This window comes from Castor canadensis, chromosome 6, assembly GCF_047511655.1.
Source record: "Castor canadensis chromosome 6, mCasCan1.hap1v2, whole genome shotgun sequence".
NCBI classification, from domain to species: domain Eukaryota; kingdom Metazoa; phylum Chordata; class Mammalia; order Rodentia; family Castoridae; genus Castor; species Castor canadensis.
The window spans coordinates 98819391-98841604 of record NC_133391.1 but is presented as its reverse complement, the minus strand read 5'-3'; the positions used below and the strand labels follow the sequence as shown (position 1 = coordinate 98841604).

The 22214-nt window shown below is 35.3% G+C and overlaps 1 protein-coding gene across 12 annotated transcripts in view; it reads right to left on the bottom strand.

Moving 5' to 3' along the window:
* Kiaa0825 (KIAA0825 ortholog) overlaps positions 1–22214 on the bottom strand; it is a 420702-nt gene that overhangs the window by 366230 nt on the left and 32258 nt on the right. For 10 of the 12 annotated variants that reach the window (XR_012449106.1, XR_012449105.1, XM_074077071.1 and 7 more), the window contains one exon: positions 12102–12243. The exons of the other annotated variants lie outside the window; for them this stretch is intronic. The gene's annotated coding sequence lies outside the window, so the exon portion shown is untranslated. The remainder of the gene's footprint in view (positions 1–12101; positions 12244–22214) is intronic. 12 annotated transcript variants of the gene reach the window in all.

The window sequence follows — 22214 nt, the reverse complement described above, 5'->3', positions numbered from 1 at the left end:
ATGTTGAACAAGGAGTTTTGGGGGGCTTCCAGGTTGTAGAACACAGCCTTGTCTTGAGAGGACACATGGGAAGTGTGCCACAGTATCCAGTCTCACTTTGTTCTATGTATCTCTTCCATTTGGCTGCTCTTGGGTTGTATCCATTCTGATAAGTGTAGGTGAAAGTACAGGGATTTCCTGAGTTCTGTGAGTCATTCTAATGAATTATTCAATCTGAAGGCCATTCGTAAGAACCTTTTTTTTTTCTCGGATGAGGTGAAGTGTGGATCATCTAGGGGAGAACTACCTGTGGCTAGCATCTGAAGTATGGGCAGTTTTGTGGGGCATGCATTAACTGGAGGTAGTCAGTATCTGAATTTAAATGAATTGAATTGCCGGACACACAATTGGTGTCTGCCTTGCACATAGGTACTTGACTTCTCATTTTATAAACTTTCACTACTGTACTGAAATAACACCAGGGTTTTCTACAATGCATTGTACAACTTCAGGCTCTTCACCTTGTTTTGTATATAAACACACACACACACACACACACACACACATATACACACATACATTTATACATAAATTCATATTTAACTATATTTTTCTATTGTACCTCTGCTTGATTAACATCTTCTAATAGTCTCCTAGCTCTAATCCCTTGTTCTTAAGGATGTTTTCAGTACACAATTATATTAATAGAAGGTATAGTATTTATCATATAGATAATACTATTTAAAGGCAACATATAAGTATAAAAACATAATTTGTATATTACCTTTAAACAGAAAAAAGTTATGCACTTTGTGGCTAAATTATTAAGTAGGTTTTAAAAAAATTTTTTAAATAAAATTTTGAAAAAGCAGGAAAATATGTGAAATGTGGTAAAATACCAGGATTTTATATTTAAGCTAATAAATAAAATTTAAATGTGATGCCTTAAAACTCTTTCTAGTTTCCATCTACAAAAAGGGAAATTAGATAAAAATAATTTAAAGACTTTCTAGTTTAAAAATTCCATGATTTTTCTATTTCTTTAATATTGAATGTTGTCACCTAGTCTTGCCAGTACATTTTTTAATTCTATAGTTCAGCAGAATGAAAATTTGTTAATAGATTATACAAGCTAATATGAAATGAAACATGAAAATCTAAAATTTAAAAAGCAATCAGTAAAAGTAAATACTGAATTTCTTCACATTAAATCTAAAAACCCAACTTGCTTTTTACTTTATTTGCTGCTTAACATATCTCAGCAGTGAATCTATCATATCAACATAGTCATCATGATCCAAGCTGCAAATAATAGAGAGTGTCAGTGTCAATTTTGCTTTCTCACACTTGCTTCCCTTCACTTCATCTGATTTTAATAATCCCTGTCAAACCACAAATAGTCCAAATTACCTTCGTGACACATAAGCTTTCAAGGAGCAGACAGAATCTCAACTTTCATTTAGCAACTACAAAAGAAAGCTGTCCAGCTGGACAAATATTATTTCCACACTTGACAATCTCTACAGTTGAGCATGCATTTTAATTTTAACTAACCCTGCCAGGAGTTTGATATCAGCTTCTTGTGTTGTGTAGATTGACTCACAAGATTATCAGACCAATGACTGTAATTGTGATGAAAGTACCCAGCATTTATCTATTAAAAGATGAATCACATACCAAAGCTGAGGGATCAGAATGAACACATATATGAGATAATGTGTAGGCATTGATTGTAGGGGAGTAAGCTACTTAAGTTGGGTACTTTAATTACTAAACAAAGTCTAAAAATATTTAATTTAATTTTGAAAAATACAGCTGATAAGCCAAAATCCAAAGTTGTTAAAAATTTTATTATAGATACCACTAAGAAACAGGTTCTAAGAATGAAATCTCAAGAGATTAAAAAAAAATTGCTTATGATTTTTAATTATAATAAAGCTTACGCTCTTTACAAGATACCAAAAAATTCACTGTATAATAATCACTGTATCCTTGTACACACAATGTAAAATTTCAAAAAAATTTGGAGTAGAAATGGTAACAAATTTGTAGAGTAATATTAGAATAAAATGTTATGCAAAACTACGTGAAGGACTGTTATCTCTTTGAAGTTTGATTTATTAGACATATCTAAGAGTTTCAAACTATAAAATATTTCTGGGAATATTCCCTTTCTAATCTATGCCCAATCTGCTCCTAAGGTTGACAGAACCTTATAAGTGCCTAATAGCAGTCCTTCCCTCCAACCTAGGGACACTTGACCCAGGTTCTTCCTTTCCCAAAGACGAATCCATTGGCTCTTAGAGCAATGTTTTTCCCTCAACTGTATCTTGGACACTATATTCAGGACTTAGGAGATGCTTTTGCTGAAAGCACGGACTCTTCATTTTAGCCTGCAGATGCCAGATAGGTAACTAAAAACAGGATTAAAACCTTGGCATTTCTGCCGCTATTGTATGTTTGTTTCCTTGCTTTCTTAAATTTTGAGTCAGATTCCTGCTCAACTCTCTGTGTAGACAGGTAATCACTAAGGAGCTTTTGTCTAAAACTGGTAATCCTTCTTGGCTGAAGGTATCAAGATAACAGTAACTAAGATATTTTTGAGATTGCAGGGACATCCTAATTAACAAATTGTTACCTACCAGCTTTTATAACTTCCTGTGCCAGTCCACCAGAACAATGTCTAGAAAACTCCAGTCTTTGCCCTAACCTGAGGGAATGAATTCCATTTTGCATTCTTCTCCAAAGTAATTCTCTTCTGCAATCACCTTGGGTTTCAGGAACAACAGGTTGATAAATAAATATCTTGTCACTAGTCAATAGCAATTTTCTTATCAAGGACAAGGCTCCATGTGACCCATACTGAGATAATGATCAACCAGACCACAGTTTGACCAACACTACTTGACTACACCTATTTCTCCCTGACACACTATATAAAAGCTCATTAGCTCCTTGAAGACAAGGCAGGATGCTATCCTTCTTGCTTCCCAGTGTGGCCACACTGAAAAATAAATTCCTTACTTACTTCACTATTTTTCCATTTGCTTTTGGGGGCAAGTGGTCAAATCTGGTCTATGGGGAACTCCCAAAGTCATGCCCTAGAACTCCCTTGGAAAAACCAGATACCTGAAACTTAATATGCCTTAATCTTATTCTCTCTTAAATTTTTTCCTTCTCTTGAGGTTCAGATGATAGTTAACATGTCCAACATCAAATTAAGTATGTCAGAAATGTGGCAGCCATCACCTACATGTTAATATTCTCTAATCAACCCTATAGCTACATCTCTCATATCTGCCCATCTTCTCCTACCTCCCTTGTATAAATTCAAACTCCATCATCTAGATTAGTACAGAAGTTTCCTAAAGAGTCTCTTAATTTTTTGCATGATTACTTTCAAACTCATACTCTCTCCTGCTACCAGAATAATCTCTGCAACACAGAGAAAGAAATTAGTGTTTAAAGCAACAATTTAAAATTTAAGTGCCTGGGAATTATATAATTATGCTCAAAATAAGAAAAATCAGAGAAAGTAGTTAGTTCATAAGGAGAAATGGTACCCTTTTATTTTTTATTTTTAAATTATATTTTATATGATAAATTATAATTGCATGAATTATAGGGGACAAAGTGATATTGTGATATATGCATTATATATGTATATATAAGGTGCAAAATGATTGAATCAAGTTAATTATCATACCCTTCACTATAAACACCATTTATTCCTTCTATTTAAATGAAATTTTGAACTTTTGATTAACATTTTCTCATTCTCCTCTCTCCCTGTAAACCACCATTCTACTGTCTAATTCTATGACTCCACAATTTTACATTCTACATATAAGCGAGAACATGTGCCTTTTTGTGTCTGGCATATTTCACTGAGCATGATGTCTTCTAGTTTTATCGAAGTAATCACAAGTGGCAGAATTTTCTTTTCTTTCCTTTTGCTTTGTTCTTGCAAAGCATGCAGTCTTCCACTTGAGCCATGCCTCCAGTTCATTTTGCTCTGGTTATTTTGGTGTCTCACAAACTATTTGCCTGGGTTGGCCTCAAAGCACAATCCTCTTGATCTCAGTCTCCTAAGTAGCTAGGGTTACAGGTGTGAGCCACCAGCACCCAGCTGAACATTTTTTCCTAAGGCTGAAGAGTATACAATTGTGTATATACATCACATTTTCTCTATTCATCTGTTGATGGATAATTAGGTAGGGTGTTCATTTTAGAATAACAGATTAGGTGGGCTTTTTTGAAGAATTTTTTTTTTTTTTTTGGTGGCAATACTGGGGTTTGAACTCAGGGCTTGACTCTTTCTAAGAAGGCACTCTACTGTTTGAGCCATACCCCAGTCATAGGTGGGCTTTTTTGTTTTTAGTTAGTACTGGAGTTACTGGAGTTTGAACTCAGGACCCTGCATTTGCTAAGGCATAGTCCTAGAATGATGAATTTGAAGTACAGGAACTATGGCTAGGGTTAGGTATACACATAAAGCAAGCATTTGGAAAAGAAATGGACTTTTGGAAGGAAAAGATGAAGCATATAAACAAAAAAATACATTATAATTTATCATCCAAACCAGCACATTTTTTGAGATTAAAAAGGAGTACTAAAAATAATTAAGATTATGTAATTTTTCCTTTTTTTTTTTTTTTTTTTGCAGTACTGGGGTTTGAACTCGGGCTCTTCACCTTGAGCTACTCAGCCAGCCGAAGTTTTTTGAAGGGTTTGTCAAGATAGGGTCTCGCAAACTAGTTGTCAGGGCTGGCTTCAAACCGTGATCCTCCTGATCTCTGCCTCCTGAGTAGCTAGGATTATAGGCATGAGCCACCGGTGCCTGGCTGGGATTATGTAATTTTTGAAATGTATTTTCATAAAATAAACCCAGTAAAACAACTTAACTGGTGTTATTATGTTTGTGAACTTACACAATAATTATATTAAGAATTGCATTTAAAAGTAATATTATTTTAAAAGAAGTCTATTTTTGCTCAATAAGGAAAACCATTTGCATTATTTGAATAAGAAAATATTCAAATAGTGATACTTGATACATTTTCATGTATCATTTTATTTTTTTGCAGTGCAGGTTTGAACCTAGGGCCTTGCACACACTAGGCACTGAGCTACATCCCCAATTCTGAGCTTCATATATTTTAATTCTTTCTTAGCTATATCTGTCACTTACGAATATTTTTCTGAAGAATACATCTTTTTCTTTCTTAAATTTTGTTTTACTGTAGAATTAGCATACAATAAAAAGAGGGGGGGTTCATTGTGATAATTTCATAGAAATATTTAGTGTACATTGAACAAGTTCATTTCCTCTATTATATTACTGTATTTCCTTATCCCAGCCATTATATTCCACAGTACCTTCCCTTTCCCCCTTTATGGTGGGCTTGATTATATATATATATAATATATAATATATATAATATATATATATTTCAATCTCTTCACTCCTCTATCCTTTCCTGTCCCCGTGTCCTCTCCCGCTGATCTTCCCAGACCATTCCCCTTTTACAAAGAATACATTTTTAATATTTGTTTTATTTTTATATTTTTCTAAGTTGGATTTTATGGTTAGCAAATTTTAAACTTTTGGCACATTCAATTGACTGTTTTCATAAATGATAGTATTTCAAATTTGGAAATATTCCTCCTTAGGTCTAAAGTTACCCGATAAATTTATAAAGTTCAAATAAAGTTTGCTAGATCAAGAATCAATTTTAGTTGTGAAATACATAAATATTTTAGCTCCAATATTGTTACAGGTATTATTATTTTTGACTCTATGCAGACTGCCTTCTTTTAGACAATAATTTAAAAGACAAAATATATGGTTTTGATTAATTGGAATTTTTTTTTTTTTTATAGTACAGGGGTTGAACTCAGGGTCCTGACGCTTGAGGTTCGCTACCACTTGAGCCACTCCTCCTGTCCTTTTTTGTATTGTGTTTTCGAGATAGGGTCTCCAAACTATTTGTCTGGGGCTGGCTTGAACTGCAGTCCTCCTGATCTCTGCCTCCAGAGCCTGAGTAGCTAGGATTACAGGCATGAGCCACCACTACCCAGCTACTTGGAATGTTTTAAAATTTGAATGTTGGAAAACTGTAGGTTTTCTCAGCTTAACATCATTCTGGACTAAATTACCCAATAAAAAACAGCAGCTGGTGGTTCATACCTATAACCTAGCTACTCAGAGGAGACTGGGAAGATCAAGGTTTGAGGACAGCCCATGCAAAAAGTTCATGAGAACCCATCTCAACCAATAGCCAGGCAAGGTGGAGAGCGCCCATCATTCCAACTACATGGGAGGCTGAGATGGGGAGGATGGCAGTCCAGGCCAGCCAGGCAAAAAAGTTTGTGAGACTTTGTCTCAACTTAAAAGCTGGGTGTGGTGGCACACACATCATCCCACTGCTGCTGGAAGTGTAAATGGGAGGATCGTGGTCCAGGCCTGCCTGCATAAAAACGAGATCCTATCTCAAAAATAATCAGAGCAATAAGGGTTGGAAGCATGGCTCAAGAAGTAGAACCCTGTTTAACAAGGACAGCCGTGAGTTCAAACCCCAGCCCAGCTAAAAAGAAAAACAAAAATTAGCTTGCCGAATGTGGTGGTACATGTTTGTAATCTCAGCTAGGATTGCAATTTTGAGGACAGCAGGGTCAAAGTTATGGAAACTCTATCTCAAAAACAGAATATAAAATAAAAAAGCTGGGGGCATGGCTCAAGTGGTAGAGCACTTGCCTGGCATACTTGAGGTCCTGGGTTCAGTACCTAAATAAATAAATCAGCTCCATCCAAATATTTTCTCCCTAAGTTTAGATATTGCAAAACAAATTAATTTCACATTTAAGTCACGAGTGCCATTTGAGCTCTCATTTAATTTGTTCAGCTCTCCCTTTGATTTGATGGGGATACATTGCAATATCTTTAATCTTTGGTTTCAACATTGGCAATTTACTTAAGCTTGACATGAACAGAAAGTTTTGTCCTCAATTTACTGAGTTAATTCAGAAGAAGATAACAATGAACAGAATATAGCTGAGAGAAAATCAGGCATCAATAAGCTTGGGCTTGAGACCCAATTACCAGAGAAACCAAATAGGAGAATGTGAAAATATAGTCATATTAAGAAGCAGAAAGCTGCTGGGTGCCAGTGGCTCACGCCTGTAATCCTAGCTACTCAGGAGGCAGAGATCAGGAGGATCCCGGTTCAAAGCCAGCTAGGGCAAATAGTTCTGCAAGACCCTATCTCAAAAAACCCTTCACACACAAAAAAATAGGGCTAGTGGAATGGCTCAAGGTGTAGGCCCTGAGTTCAAACTCCACTACTAAAAAGAAAAAGCATAGCAATCTAATGTGTATGTGTGGATGTATGTATACATCTTAAAAGTTTTACAAAGCATTATTACCTTAAGTATTTGACCTGGTATTTTCTACTTTCTATTCTACTCTATTCTATTACTTTTTTTTTTTAAACCTTTAATGCTGCTCACAGATTCTAAATAGATTTCAGCACCTGTAGTAGTTTGGTTTAAGAGATTTTTTGATTAAAAGAGAACTTCATGATCATTTTACATAACTATCTGAAAAAATGTGATTGATAAATTCAGAAGAGATGCTCTTTAAGAAAGGGGTGGGGGAGAGAAAAGCAGAAAATTAAGGATTGGTTGGGGACCACTAATGGATTATACAGAAAATGGCAAGGAATGTAAAGAAAGTGGGATTAGAGGTTGCAGAAAAACAAGAATAAAGAAGACAATGTTGCAAAAAGGAATAGGCAGTCAAAGAAGCCTTCTTAAAAACCATGTCTTAACCTCTATTATAGTGTTTCTCAAAGTGTAGTCAAAAACTCAATAAAGCTTAATTACTGGAGACACTTGTCAAAAATTTAAATACCTGGGCAATTTCAAATGTGGTAAATGAAACTCTCTAGCTGTTAAGTACCCAAATTGGCAGCTTAAAAATTTTCAGAGCATTCTCTTCAGCAAATATTTTTATCTTGATGCCTTTTCCAAATAAGCTTTCAAAGTGTTGTTTTCTAAGAACATGGAATCTCACTTCATACTTTAGATTTCTGAAAAGTTGTTAGGTGAATATTGGCAGAGCAAACCATTATTCCCCTGAAGATTATCATAACAATATCAGAATTATGACCACCCGCAGGAAACAAAGCAACTTCTGCAGCATCTGGCCTTTAAACAAACATTCTTTATAAATCTATTTTTTTCTACATTGCTTATATAAGAGATTGACAAAATGGGCTAGCATCTCATTATCTTTATTCAGTTTAGAAGCACATACATTTAAGACTACAATATATTGTTGACATATTTCATTTTGATTTTGAACTGATTGCATGGGATTTAACTGGGTAAGCATCATAATCAAGTGGCATTTAGTAACACTCACAGGCAGAAACTGCCACAAGAGAAAACTTTGCAGAACACACCAAAATTGAAGTTTGTGACTTGGACTCTGACAGAAAATATATCTTATGTGGTGAGCTCTGCTAACAAAATGTATTTGTCAACTAATTACCAAGAGAAAAACCAAGAAGCATGAGGTGTGAATCTATTCTCTTCAAAGAAAGGAATCATAGCTAAGAACCACAGATAACTTTCACTCACTTATCTCAGAATTGTAAGTGAACCCCTTGCGTGCCTTCACTCATCAATCCTTGCAATACCGTAAGTATGACTTTAGACCTTGCTTTCCAGGTGAGGAAGCTGAGGTACAGAGTTATGTAAGTTCCTGAGATCCCATATCTAGAAATAGGAGGTGAGATTCGAACACAGGCATCTTGCCTCCAGTTTGTCCTCAAAGTCAGTGTGCTACGCTATTTTAAGGTTAGATGTTGAAGCAATGATCTATCTCTGTAGAAAGAAAGGCTTGCTGTTTATGTTGTGGGATTTTTATTCTGTCTTTTATACAATTGCTTTCAAGATAACTTAGGTCTACCTCCTCCCTGCTATGTTTAGCTATTAGTAATGATAATGTACTTGAGATATGATGGGAATCCTCAAGTTGGCATAAAAATGGACTTCGGTATCATATGTAAAATTAGAAATTTAGTTAAAAGATAATTAATTCTAAATGTAAGGACAGCATAGAGATTTAGAGTTGTTTCTCTCAAATTTTAATGTGCCAACCATTATTTGTGAAAAATGTAGATTTTCAGTAGGTCTGAGCTTCTGTACTTCTAACAAGTTCCAATGTGATGGTGATACTGCCGGCCCGGAGTCTATTTTGAGTAGCAAGGATTCAGAGCTTGACTCCGGGCATCATACTGCTTGTGCTGGAACATAAGCTCCACTATCTATTAATTGTGTAATCTTGTCCCTAGATACCTCTACCACAACTGTAAAACAGGGAGATCAACAAAGGACTGTTATTAGGATTACATGAGTTAACCCATAGATAGAACTAGGAATAGTCCCTAGCATACAGAAAGGACAAAATAAATGTCATCTTTTGGTATTGTTGAAAAATAATAAAAGGATATATTGTATCCCATTAGAAAGCCATTTATAGATTGGACTGATCTAGCAGAATCACTAAATAAAACATCACCATGCTTACCAAGCAGTCACTAGAACATCACTGTACACCAAAAGACATTAAATACATAATCTAGATCTACTACCTAGCTTTATTAAATACATAAATCTGAAACTGCTATAAATGAATTTGCACAAAGCTGGCTTGGTCTATGACATTTAAAACCATATTTTGTTTCAATGCCAGAAGACTTTTTTTTAATGCTACAGGTACACACTGTGTTCTAATTCATTTATTTGAATAGCTTCCTCTGAATTTAGAAACAGCCATTTTTGCTTTAAAAATTTATTTTTATGAAACAGACATTACAAATAGGATTAGTATGTACAATAACAATGGTTTTTAAATTTTCTCTGAGAAATACTACATTTAAATGAGTTTGGAGGATTTAACCAAATCCTTCACAGATAACTCTACAGTTTCAAAGCACTTGCTACCAAGGACAAGGATTTAGAAAGCATACTACTATCGGAATTGTGGTGACTTAAGAATGATGTTATATAGGATGAACTAGGGTAGAAAAAGTAAAGGTAAGACCTGAAATAAAGATAAAAATTTCAGCAGCACCTTCCCAAATGAAAACTGTTAAGAAATGTGTCAAATTCAACAGTGGTTGAAAAATACAGACTTAGAAGGAATGGAGTACATGAGAAAATAAACACTAATGTTCTCCCAGGTATGAACAGAAAGGGTAAAACCTGATAGTTCAATCAAGAAGATGAGAGCTATGAAGTCTGTTTGCTTGGTGAGTATCTTTAAGATTCAGCCAAAAAAAAAAAAAAAAAAAAGATAAATAAGCAATTTCTATTTTGTCATCTTTTATTTTTCTAACATAGGCAATTCTAAAAATTGTGGAACAAATTCTATTTCACTTATTTTTAAAATTAAAACTGGATTCAACACAGCAATATAGACCTTCCCTATAAAATCATGACAGATATAAGAATCAAGGGAAAGAGAAGACCTTGGTTGGCTACATTATTCTCTCCCTCCTCTCTCCCTTTTTTCTCTTTTGCTGAAGCCTGTGGTAAAGAATGCTCATTGCAGCTTCCCTAACGACTGGTGTGGCACTAGAGTTTCTTTTTAACTTACCAGGTTTTACTTTATAATTTACTTTCTAAGACAAGTATTACTTTAAAAAATAAGGTTTTACCCAAAATATCTGCATAAAAATGCTTTATCTGAAAAACTACATTTGGAAGTTTATAAGGCAGGTTTTTATATGAATTCAACTATATAAAATATAAAATAAGGATTCTCCAAGTGAAATAAAACTGTACTTTCAGAGGAAAAAAATCAATTGTTGGAACTGTGATTCTTGTAGTTTAACCATTAGGAGTAAAAGAAGAACAGAGTGTGAATAGAATTTTATTTAATATCATGTCTTGTTATTTGGGTTTGCATTTTTTGGAAACAAATACCTGAAAAACAAAACTCCACTGAAATTGGTTGAACTAACTTTTTCCACTTATAAGGCAGGTATGAGCTGTCTCTCAACTCCAGGGAAGCAAGGAATTCCACACTTCAGTACAACCTATTTATGCCTCTTAGATTTATCATATGCATTTTTTAATGACCCCAAACCAAAGGAAATGTAGAAACCTATTTGAAAAGTTGACATAAAGGTTGTGACACCAAGAGAACTTAAAATTAAACTGACATAAAATCCCCAAATCAGTCTATTATCCACCTAATTTAAAAAACAGTTATCATGTGAAATAGTGATGGCATGTCAACCACTGCTTTGAAACTCCTGAATTTTGTCATTTGGTGTTTGTGTCACAACCTTAATATTATTTAAATAAACTTTCTAATATCTATTATTTAAAAAATCTTTGAATTGAAAATACTCTAAAGCTTTGAAGAAGCCAACCTCAAAGCATTGCAATCCTAGTGTGCACTTTTATTAGGAGTAGTGCATAAAACATTTGCTGTTGACAAATACAATTCATTAAAAGGTGAGATGGATGCATTTTAAAATAACTGGCTGGCATCATTATCTGTAGCATCTTTTATAAATTATTCTTCTTTTCCCTTTTGACTGAACTTGTCATAGTTCCCTTTCAGAGCCTCAGTGTTATGCCTTATAGTGAATGCTTTCAACACGTTTAGACAAGTCACAAGTTAAACAAGCAGTGGTACTTTATTTTCTAGAAATGAGAAAGCAAAACAGAAATATGGATAATTTCATTCAATTCATTGATTTTTAACCAAAGACAAGTAAAGCCAGTTAGTCCTGATTTCATCTCACACAAAGGATTTATAAAGAAAAGTATACTGTTTGCATAGAATGGAGAATTTCAAAGAAAGCAACATTAAGAGAGACACTGGCAGCCCTGCTGCACTATTTAAAATTGAATTGTGCTTTCCCTGACATGGGAGATCAGGTATATCATAAGGCTGACAGCTGGCTGGCACACTCACTTCCTAAAGGAAAATACTAACTGTATTCTCTTAGAGGCCAAAGAAATAGAATTATAGAAACCTTGAAGGAAACTGAGTAGGCAGAGTACAAATTATTCAAAATATGAAGAAAAACATTTCTTACTTAATTTTATTTCAGAAGACTCTAAGAATGAGCTTGTCTTCTAATCTTGAGCAGGTAGAAAACTATTTCCTCAAGAGTTATTAGCAGAACTGTCCATTCTTTTGTACCTTCAGCAGGATTTTCCAATATCTACAAAATGTACCTATAAAATAATTGGACAAAGCATTATCACTACCACAGTTGGGGGGAAAAGAACATTCTCAACATTAATTGTCTGCACTGGTAATAAGAGTTCTCTCATTAAATTATGACCTATAGGCTTGAGCCATGAACAAGGTATGCTGGAAATACATAGACATCCTAAAGACGGAGTACCTAAGAAAAGTTTATTAACAAGATGGTCCATAGAGTGTAGGCACATACATAATAGTGGTATCTAGGAAAATGCATTCCTTTACTTTCACTAAAAATTGATCACTCCTAAAGCTATGAAGCTCAAAGAGGAAGGCATGGTTGCAATGCCATTCAAACCAATTACTGTTTTTTCTGTTTAGTTACCAATATGACCCAGACTGTTTATTAAAATCATCTTTTTTTCCCACTTTTTGATTGATTTTGATAAAAAATAGATTCCTGGATTCTGACACTTGGTATTTATGGATCACAACCTTCATATTATTTAAATATACCATTTAATATCTTTATTTAAAAATGTCTTTGAAGATACTCAAAGTAACTGAAAATCTTGCCAAAAAGGATTCTAATTAAATTGATTTGGGACTGGCCTTGAGAGTCTGTATTCTAATAAGCTACCGATACTCTTGGTCCATGGACTACATTTGCACTAAAGACAGTGCTGGTTTCCTTGTCTCTTCCTGCACCAAAGTACATTATTGCTGCTTTTGCCTACTGACTGTTGCTTTTCCATATAATTTTAGAATCTTTTCTTAAGTATTTTCCTCTCCCCATCAAAAGAAAGACTGAAGAATTTATTGAGAGTGCATTGCTTAAATTGAGCAACTGTACAGCAATAAGTTTTTTAAGCCATATGTATAATATATCATTTTGAGGCCTTATTTTCACACACAAAGATTTTATTATTTTTCCTGTGGGAATTTGTTGCATCTCTTGATATGTACACATTACATTTAAAACTATGTGAATAAAAATTTTGTTTAGAATTGTAGTCTGTTTTCTGTTGCTATAACAGAATACCTGACACTAGATAATTTATTTTTAAAGAAAAGGTTTATTTTGGTTCACAGTTCTGAGGCTGGGAAGTCCAACAGCATAGTGCTGGCATTGACTTAGGTCCTGGTGAAGCCCTCATGGTAGAAGGGCAAGAAGGCATGAATTCATTCCTGAGGGTCCTGCCCCAATGGCCCACAATCTTCCCAAGAGGCTCCACTTCCCAACACTGCTACATTAGAATCCAAGTCTCAACACCAGTTTTGGTAGGAACCAACCATATCGTAACCATAGCAGGTAGGAAATGAAACAGCATACACTTTTATTCTGTCTGTAGATATTCCCCTTAAAAGATAAAAAGTTATCTTGGGGGAGGAGAAATACAAATTCACAACAATGAAAGGAGAGAGTCATTAGTACAAATGATACAAGGTAAGACAAATGAAAGAGTAATCACAGAAGAAATAGAAAGGGCTGCAATTAAAGGAATAACTTGATATTTCTGGGAGATACGTGACAACAAAATGACAATTAAGTGAAGGTTTGTCTAAGAAACACTGAATCTTCCTTTCCCACCTTTGTGTACAATCAACAACTGTTTTTTTTTCTTGTCTGTAGTTAAATATCTGACTGTAAGTAAAGTAAATAAGTAAAAAAAAAAGGATACATTTTATGTTTAAAGAAATGAATTAACTGTCTAGTAAATTAGGAAAGGTAGTGTGGTTATGGGTACACCAAAGAAAAGCCATGCTATTACCTGATTTCTACCATATTAATGGTTCCCTATGTATTCACTCCAACACTGTGATTTTACTGTGCCAGGAAAATCACTGCCATCTAAATACAATTTCTAGAAGGAGAGATCCAAGATGGCAACTGGAATGCAGCCACAGACCTTCTGACCTCTGTGATCCAGGGACATTGATAAGAAGCTGGAGACTTACTTGAATGAGGTAAAACACCAGGGAGAGCTGAAATATCAGCACTCTGAACCCCTAGCTCATGGGAGGCCTCTCCACCCCACCACATACTAAAAGAACAGCAGGCACTGCTCCATACGCCATGGGATCTCCGATCCTCCGGCCCTGCTCCTTTGCCCCGCCAGGACTGTGCTACCCCAAACTCCCACCTCTCAGAACTGCAGGATCTTCATGGGATGAGCCCTTAAGGCCAGGGATCCACAGACATTCACGATCTCTGCTAGGCCACGCCATGATCTCTGCTGGGCCATGCCCCCAAGGCCTACACAGCCCTGCAGGAGCTCCGTTTCACTGGGCCATGCCCCCCAGTCCTGTAGGATCTCTGCTTTGCTGGCCATGATCCCAAGGTCTCCACAGCCCTGCACAATATTCACTCTGCAATACTGTGCCCCTCAGGCCTGCCAAGCTGGGGATCCACACATGCAGGATCTCCACTCTGCCAGCCTGCACCCTTCAGGCACGCCAAGTCCACGCTCCAAAGGCCTGTTACTTCACCTCAGCTAAAGGCCTCAACCCAAAGGCCTGTGGAACACCCACCCACCATCCACTTGCCACAGAAAGTCTCCAAAGCTACCTAACAGACACATACAGACAGGTCTGGATGCTAAAGAACTAGCACGAGAACAACTAAGACTGCAATTCTACTGCTCCAGAACTGGTGATTTTTTTTTCCCCTTCTTTAAGGGATTTGCTGCCTGGTTTACTGTTTGATCATCCACCATCTCTACCATTTTTTTCTCTTTTCCTCTATTCTCTATTCCTTTTATCTTTCCATCTCTCTTTTTTTAATCCTTCTTTCTTGGTTTTCTCAGTATTAATATTCGTACCTAGCTAATACTAAATTACACATAGTTCAGGGATAGAAACGTTACCTGGTGGAAATATGGGAAGAAGAAAAAGGGAAGAAAACTATTCCCCCCTAAAAAATAAAGTACAGCAGGATTTAGAGTGAAATGAAGAAAACGGATACCCAGACCCAAACTCCAACAAAACAAAGATAAACTATACCTAGGAAATCAACAAAGCCCACAAGAACATCCTGAAAGAAGAAATCCTACAAGTAATTAATGAGAATTTCATACAGCTATTACTAGACATGGTCAATCAAAATGTACAGGAGGCACTCAAGAAATTCCAAGAGGACAAAAACAAAGAATATGAGAAAACACAAAAACAAATAAATGAAATCATAGAAGCCCTAAATAAACACCAAACTGAAACTAAGACCACCATAAACAGAGAGATAAATGAATTAAGGTCAAAAATTGACAATATTAAAGAGGAAATAACCCATAATATGGAAAACCTCAGAAAAAAGAATGAAACAGAAATACAAAACAAAATGGAAGTCCATTCCAGCAAAATAGAACAAACAGAAGACAGAATCTCAGAACTTGAAGATGAAATGGCAAATAAAGGAAAAACTGAAGAACTATTAGTTAAACAACTCAAGACCTGTGAAAATGCAAGAACTCACTGACTCCATCAAAAGACCAAACCTGAGAATCATGGACATTGAAGAAGGAGAAGAGATGCAAGCAAAAGGAATGCGTAATATATTCAACAAAATAATAACAGAAAACTTCCCAAATCTAGAGGGAAGAGGATATTAATCACCTGAATAGATCTGTAATACAAAAAGAAATTGAAGGTGCCATCAAGAGCCTCCCAAAAGAGAAAAGTGCAGGACCTGACGGATTCACTGCTGAATTCTATAAGACATTTAAAGAACAACTAATACCAACTCTCCTTAAACTGTTCCACAAAATAGAATGGGAAGGAACACTGCCTAACTCATTTTATGAAGCCAATATTACTCTCACCCCAAAACCAGACAAATACACCTCCAAAAAGGAGAACGACAGGCCAATTTCCCTAATGAACATGGATGCAAAAATCCTCAATAAAATAATGGCAAACCGAATCCAACAACACATCAAAAAGATCATTCACCATGACCAAGTTGGCTTCATCCCAGGGATGCAGGGTTGGTTCAACATACACAAATCTATAAATGTAATCACATCAATAGAAGCAAAGATAAAAACCACTCGATCATCTCAATAGAGGCAGAAAAAGCCTTAGCAAGATCCAACACCACTTCATGATAAAAGCTCTAAGAAAACTAGGAATAGAAGGAATGTACCTCAACATTGTAAAGGCTATATATGAAAAACCTACAGCCAACATCATAAAAAAAAAACAAAACTGAAACCATTCCCCCTAAAATCAGAAACAAGACAAGGGTGCCTACTATTCCCACTCCTATTCAACATAGTACTGGAATTTCTAGCCAGAGCAATTAGGCAAGAAGAAGAAATAAAAGGAAGACAAATAGGTAAAGAAGCTGTCGAAATATCCTTATTTGCAGATGATATGATCCTATACCTTAAAGACCCAAAAAACTCTACCCAAAAACTCTTGGACACCATAAACAGCTACAGTTAGGTAGCAGGATACAAAATCAACCTACAAAAATCATTAGCTTTTCTAGACACCAACAATGAACAAACTGAGAAGGAATACATAGAAACAATTCCATTCACAATAGCCTCAAAAAAAATCTAATACCTAGGAGTAAATTTAACAAAGGAATTGAATGACCTCTACAAAGAGAATTACAAACTACTGAAGAAAGAGATTGAGGAAGACTACAGAAGATGGAAATATCTCCCGTGCTCATGGATTGTTAGAATCAACATAGTAAAAATGGCTATACTACCGAAAGCAATCTACATGTTTTTGAAAGTCAAAATCCCAATGACTTTCATCACAGAGATTGAAAAATCTACCCTAATGTTCATTTGGAAACAAAAGAGACCATGAATAGCCAAGGCAATACTTAGAGAAAAGAGCAATGCTGGAGGTATCACAATACCTGACTTCAAACTATATTACAAGGCAATAGCAATAAAAACAGCATGGTACTGGCATAAAAACAGACATGAAGACCAGTGGAACAGAATAGAGGACCCAGATATGAATCCACACAACTATACCCACCTCATTTTTGACAAAGGTGCCAAAAATATATGATGTAAAAACACAGCCTCTTCTTCTTGCTAAGAAAAGTGGTTACCCGTCTGCAAGAAACTGAAACTAGATCTGTGTCTATCACCCTGTACTAGTGTCAACTCAAAATGGATCAAGGACCTAAATATCAGACCTGAAACTCTGAAGGTACTACAGGAAGGAGCAGGAAACACTCTGGAACTCATAGGTATAGGCAAAGACTTCCTCAATAGAACCCCAGCAGTCCAGCAACTAAGAGAAAGGATGAACAAATGGGACTTCATAAAATTAAAAAGCTTCTGCACAACAAAAGAAATGGTCTCTAAAGTGAAACGACCACCCACAGAGTGGGAGAAAATATTTGCCAGCTATACATCAGACAATGAACTGATAACCACAATACACAGGGAACTTAAGAAGCTAAACTCTCCTAAAATCAATGAACCAATTAAGAAATGGGCAACTGCACTAAACAGAACTTTCTGAAAAGAAGAAATTCAAATGGCCAAAAAACACACGAAAAAATGCTCAGCATCTCTGGCCATAAAGGAAATGCAAATCAAAACCACACTAAGATTCCACCTCTCCCCTGTTAGAATAGCCATCATCCAAAACACCACCACCAACAAGTGTTGGTGAGGATGTGGGAAAAAAAAAACCCTAATCCACTGCTGGTGGGAATGCAAGGTGGTGCAACGACTCTGGAAAAAAATTTGGAGACTTCTTAAAATCTAAACGTAGACCTGCCATTATCCAGCAATCCCACTCCTGGGGATATACCCAAAGGATTGCAACACAGGTTACTCCAGAGGCACCTGCACACCCCTCTTTATTGCAGCACTATTCACAATAGCCAAATTATGGAAACAGCCAAGATGCCCCACTACTGACGAATGGATCAAGAAAATGTGGTATCTATACACAATGGAATTTTACTCAGCCATGAAGAAGAGTGAAATCTTATCATTTGCAGGTAAATGGATAGAACTGGAGAACATTCTGAGCAAGGTCAGCCAGGCTCAGAAGACCAAAAATTGTATGTTCTCCCTCATATGCAGACTTTAGATCTAGGGCAAATGCAGCAATGTGATTGGACTTGGTTCACAAGAAAAGGGGAGCACACATACGGGATATAGGAATACATAGAAAACCCAAAATATGAAAGCGTTTGATGTCCCAACTCCAGAGGAACTAATACAGAAACCTTAAAATAACAGGTTATCATGAGCAGGGGATCAGGAACCAATGTAAAGATCAGTTAGAGTTGAATCAACATGGGTCGTAACACATGGGTACATGAAAGCAATATTAGAAATCTTTCTGTATAGCTATCCTTAACTCAACTAGCAAAAACGCTTTGTCTTTCTTATTATGCATATGTCTTTTCTTCGACAAAATCAGTGATAAGGGAGAATGAGACCTGCCTGAAACTGAGGAGGGGAGGGGGGAAAGGATGGGGGAGTGGGCAGGGTGGAGAAATGACCCAAACAATGTATGCACATGTGAATAAATGAACAACAACAACAAAAAAATAAATAAATAATAAAAATTTTTAAAAAATACAATTTCTATACAGCTTTGTTTTCTCTATGCATGCAAATAATTGCATGCATAAAACAAGACCAGAAGCAGGACTGCCAGCTACAGTTGAGTGGGACCCACAAATACTCTTCTCAAAAAGGACAAAATTTGCAAAGACAAATATTTCAGTTTAGAAAATTACCATATGAACATAAAAATTCAAGTTTTTAAATTTGAAAAGCTGCGAACTTTTAATAAGAGCAGTAGGACTCTTGCATTCTGGCCTAGGGCAACCACAGTAGTCAGTGCACAGGTTCTTCCAGTTAAGGAAAGAACATCAGAACCAGAAACTTGTCTGTAATGGTCAAATGGAACTCACTTGAGCTGAAATGATGACTGATGCCCAAATGAGCAGTGTTCATGAAAGTAATGATCTTGGAAGTGGGCAAGCACAGAGAGCCAACAGCTCTTTTAGTTCAAGGTCACGGTCATAATCAGGGCAAGTACATTCTTGGCTGAGGCTGAGAACACGAGCATGAGCAATGAACATCAGAGAGGAACAAACCTAAGCTCACATTCTTGGCTTAACCTGAGGCTGAATGATCAAATGCACAGAGGAGATATAAAAGGGCAGAGAAGAAAGTAAAAGTGGGTCACACCTGAATACAGCCTGAATGTGAAATCTCTATCAACATTGAGATCCAAGAGCAGACACTGACCTGAAGTATTTAAGCATAACTACTGTCCAACCACAGCCAGGCTATTGAATTATACAAACATGGAGTAAGTGTTACAAGCCAAAATGTAAAACTAAAAATAAGAACTTAAAAAAAAAAAAGAAATCAGTGGTCACACATCACAGGAGCGATATGCTTCACCAATTAATTTAGGGAAATTACTCCAAAAATCAATCAAATAAAGCAACAGCCAAAATCTTTAGGGGGAAAAATCAGAACCCAAGTTGCTACAATATATGGTCTAAAATGTTCAGTTTTTAACAATAAGTTATGAGACATGAAAGGAAAATTCAAAAAGCAGTGAATAAAAATTGTCTGTATATTCCCTGGTGTTGGATTCAAATAAAGACTTTTTAGATATTAAAAATATATTCCAAGAGGAAAAGGGATCTCATGTAAATGATAAAAGAAATGCACAACAATGAATCAAAAATTGACATTCTCAAAAAAAAGACAAAAAAAAGTTGGGTGATGTGGTACATGATTGTAATCTCAGTTGCATAGGAGGTAAGGTTCGGAAAATTGTGAGTTCAAGGACAGCCTGATCCATATAGCAAGATTGTCTCAAAAAGAAAAAAAAAAGAAACAAAAAATTATTAAAGAACCAAATGAAATTCTAGAGTTGGAAAGTATGAAAAATGAAAAGAAGATTTCCTAGAGGGGTTTGTTTGATAGTATATTCAAGATGACCAAAGAAAGAATTAGCTATTTGAGATGAATGAGTATAAATTACCTAATATGAACAACAGAGAGAAAGAGGAATTTTTTTAAAAAATGAAAAAAGGGGCATGTGAGCATTCATATCCATATTAAAAACATATATAACAAGTGTACCAGAAGGAGAGAATAGAAGGGTGGAAAAATTGGAAGAAATAAGGGGAAAACCATACCAATTTTGATGATAAACATTTACGTACATATCGAAGATGCTCGAGACAACCCAGGTAGGATGAATATGAGACTCATACTGAGCAATAAAATAATGAAACTATTCAAAGACAAAGAGATTTTGACTTGCTAGGCAGTCATTCTACCTCTTGACTCACACCCCCAGACCTCAGTTTTTAAAATATATACAAATATATGAGAGCGAGAGAATGATGGCATAAAAATTATGCATTGTTTGGTGTACGATATGTAGAGATATAACATATGTGACAATAACAGTAGAAAGGGAAGGAGGGGATGGAAATACATTAGAGCAAAATTTCTATACTTTATAAAAATTAAGTTGCATTGATCTGAAGTTGGTTCTGCTAAATTAAATTGTAGACTGTATTCTCAGGAGCAATACTACGGAAACAATTTTTTAAAGATTAAAACAGAAATTAGAATGTGTATAAGCTAAAAGTATTTATTTAATACTAAATAAGGCAGTTAAATAAGAACAAAGTAATAAACCAGACATGAGTAATATAAAAATAAAGTGAAATGGAAAATGTATGTTCAACACCACACCAATTCATAGATTTAATGAGAATGGCTTAAATACGTCAATTAAAAGACAAAGCTTGACTGGCAGAATGGATCAAGTGGTGGAGTACCTACCTAGCAAGTGTGAGGCCCTGAGTTAAAAACCCAGTACTGCAAAAAAAAGAAAAAAGAAAAAAAAGACAACGTTTGTCAGATTAGGTTAGAAAAAACAACAACCATGTATGTCTATAAAAGACACATCTTACATATTCAAAGATAAAGATAGGTTATAATTAAAAAGAATGGAAATGGAAACAGGAGAAGAATATGTGCCATGGGGAGGCTCAATTAATATTACACAAAATAAGCTTAAGAAATACCATTAGAAGAAAATACTATTAGAAAAAGACTTATTTTTCATAATGATAAAAGGGTCAATACATCAGGAAAATATAATAAACTGGGAACCTCAATATTTGAAGTTAAAGAACATACTCTTCATAACTAATTATCAAGAAAGAAATAACAAGAATATTAATACATTTACTGAATGAGAACAGGATATACTGTACATTTTATGAGATGCAAAGAAAGAAGAGGGAATTTATAGCTTTTTCAGAAAACAGAGGAAAGAAACCTTTCTACCACATTCTGTGTTGATAGTATCTTACCCTGAAGTCGAACAAACACATCACAAGAAAATAAACTTGGAGACCAAACACTCATATTAAAAGATATCTGAGATCAATAGCCTAACATTCCACTTTCACAAACTGGAAAAAAACAATTCAAATCCAAAGCAAGCAGAGGAAAGGAAACAATAAAGTTTATATCAGAAATTTAAAAGAACAGAAAAATACCAAAAATCAATGAAATCAAAGTTGATTCTTTGAAAAGATCAGTAAACTTGATAGACTTTTAGCAAGACTGACAAAAAGGACTCAAATTAATAAAATTAAAATGTAAGAGGAGACATTACTACTGACCTTACAAGAAAAAAAATGGATTATACAGGGATACTATAAATACTTATGTATCATTAAATTATATAACCATGGTGTCAGATATAGTTATTCATGCCAGTAATACCAGAACTCAGGAGGCTGAAGCAGGAAGAATGCAAGTTTAAGGCAGCCTAGGATACATAGCAAGACCCTATCTCAAAAACAAAACAAAAACCAACCAATAAAAATCCAAATTATATAACCTAAATGAAAGAGACAAATTTCTAGAAAGAAAAAGTACTGAAATGAACACAAGAAGATTTTCTAAAGAATAAGAATAGATTTGCTGTTGTGTGAATGAGTTTACCTAAGTTTATG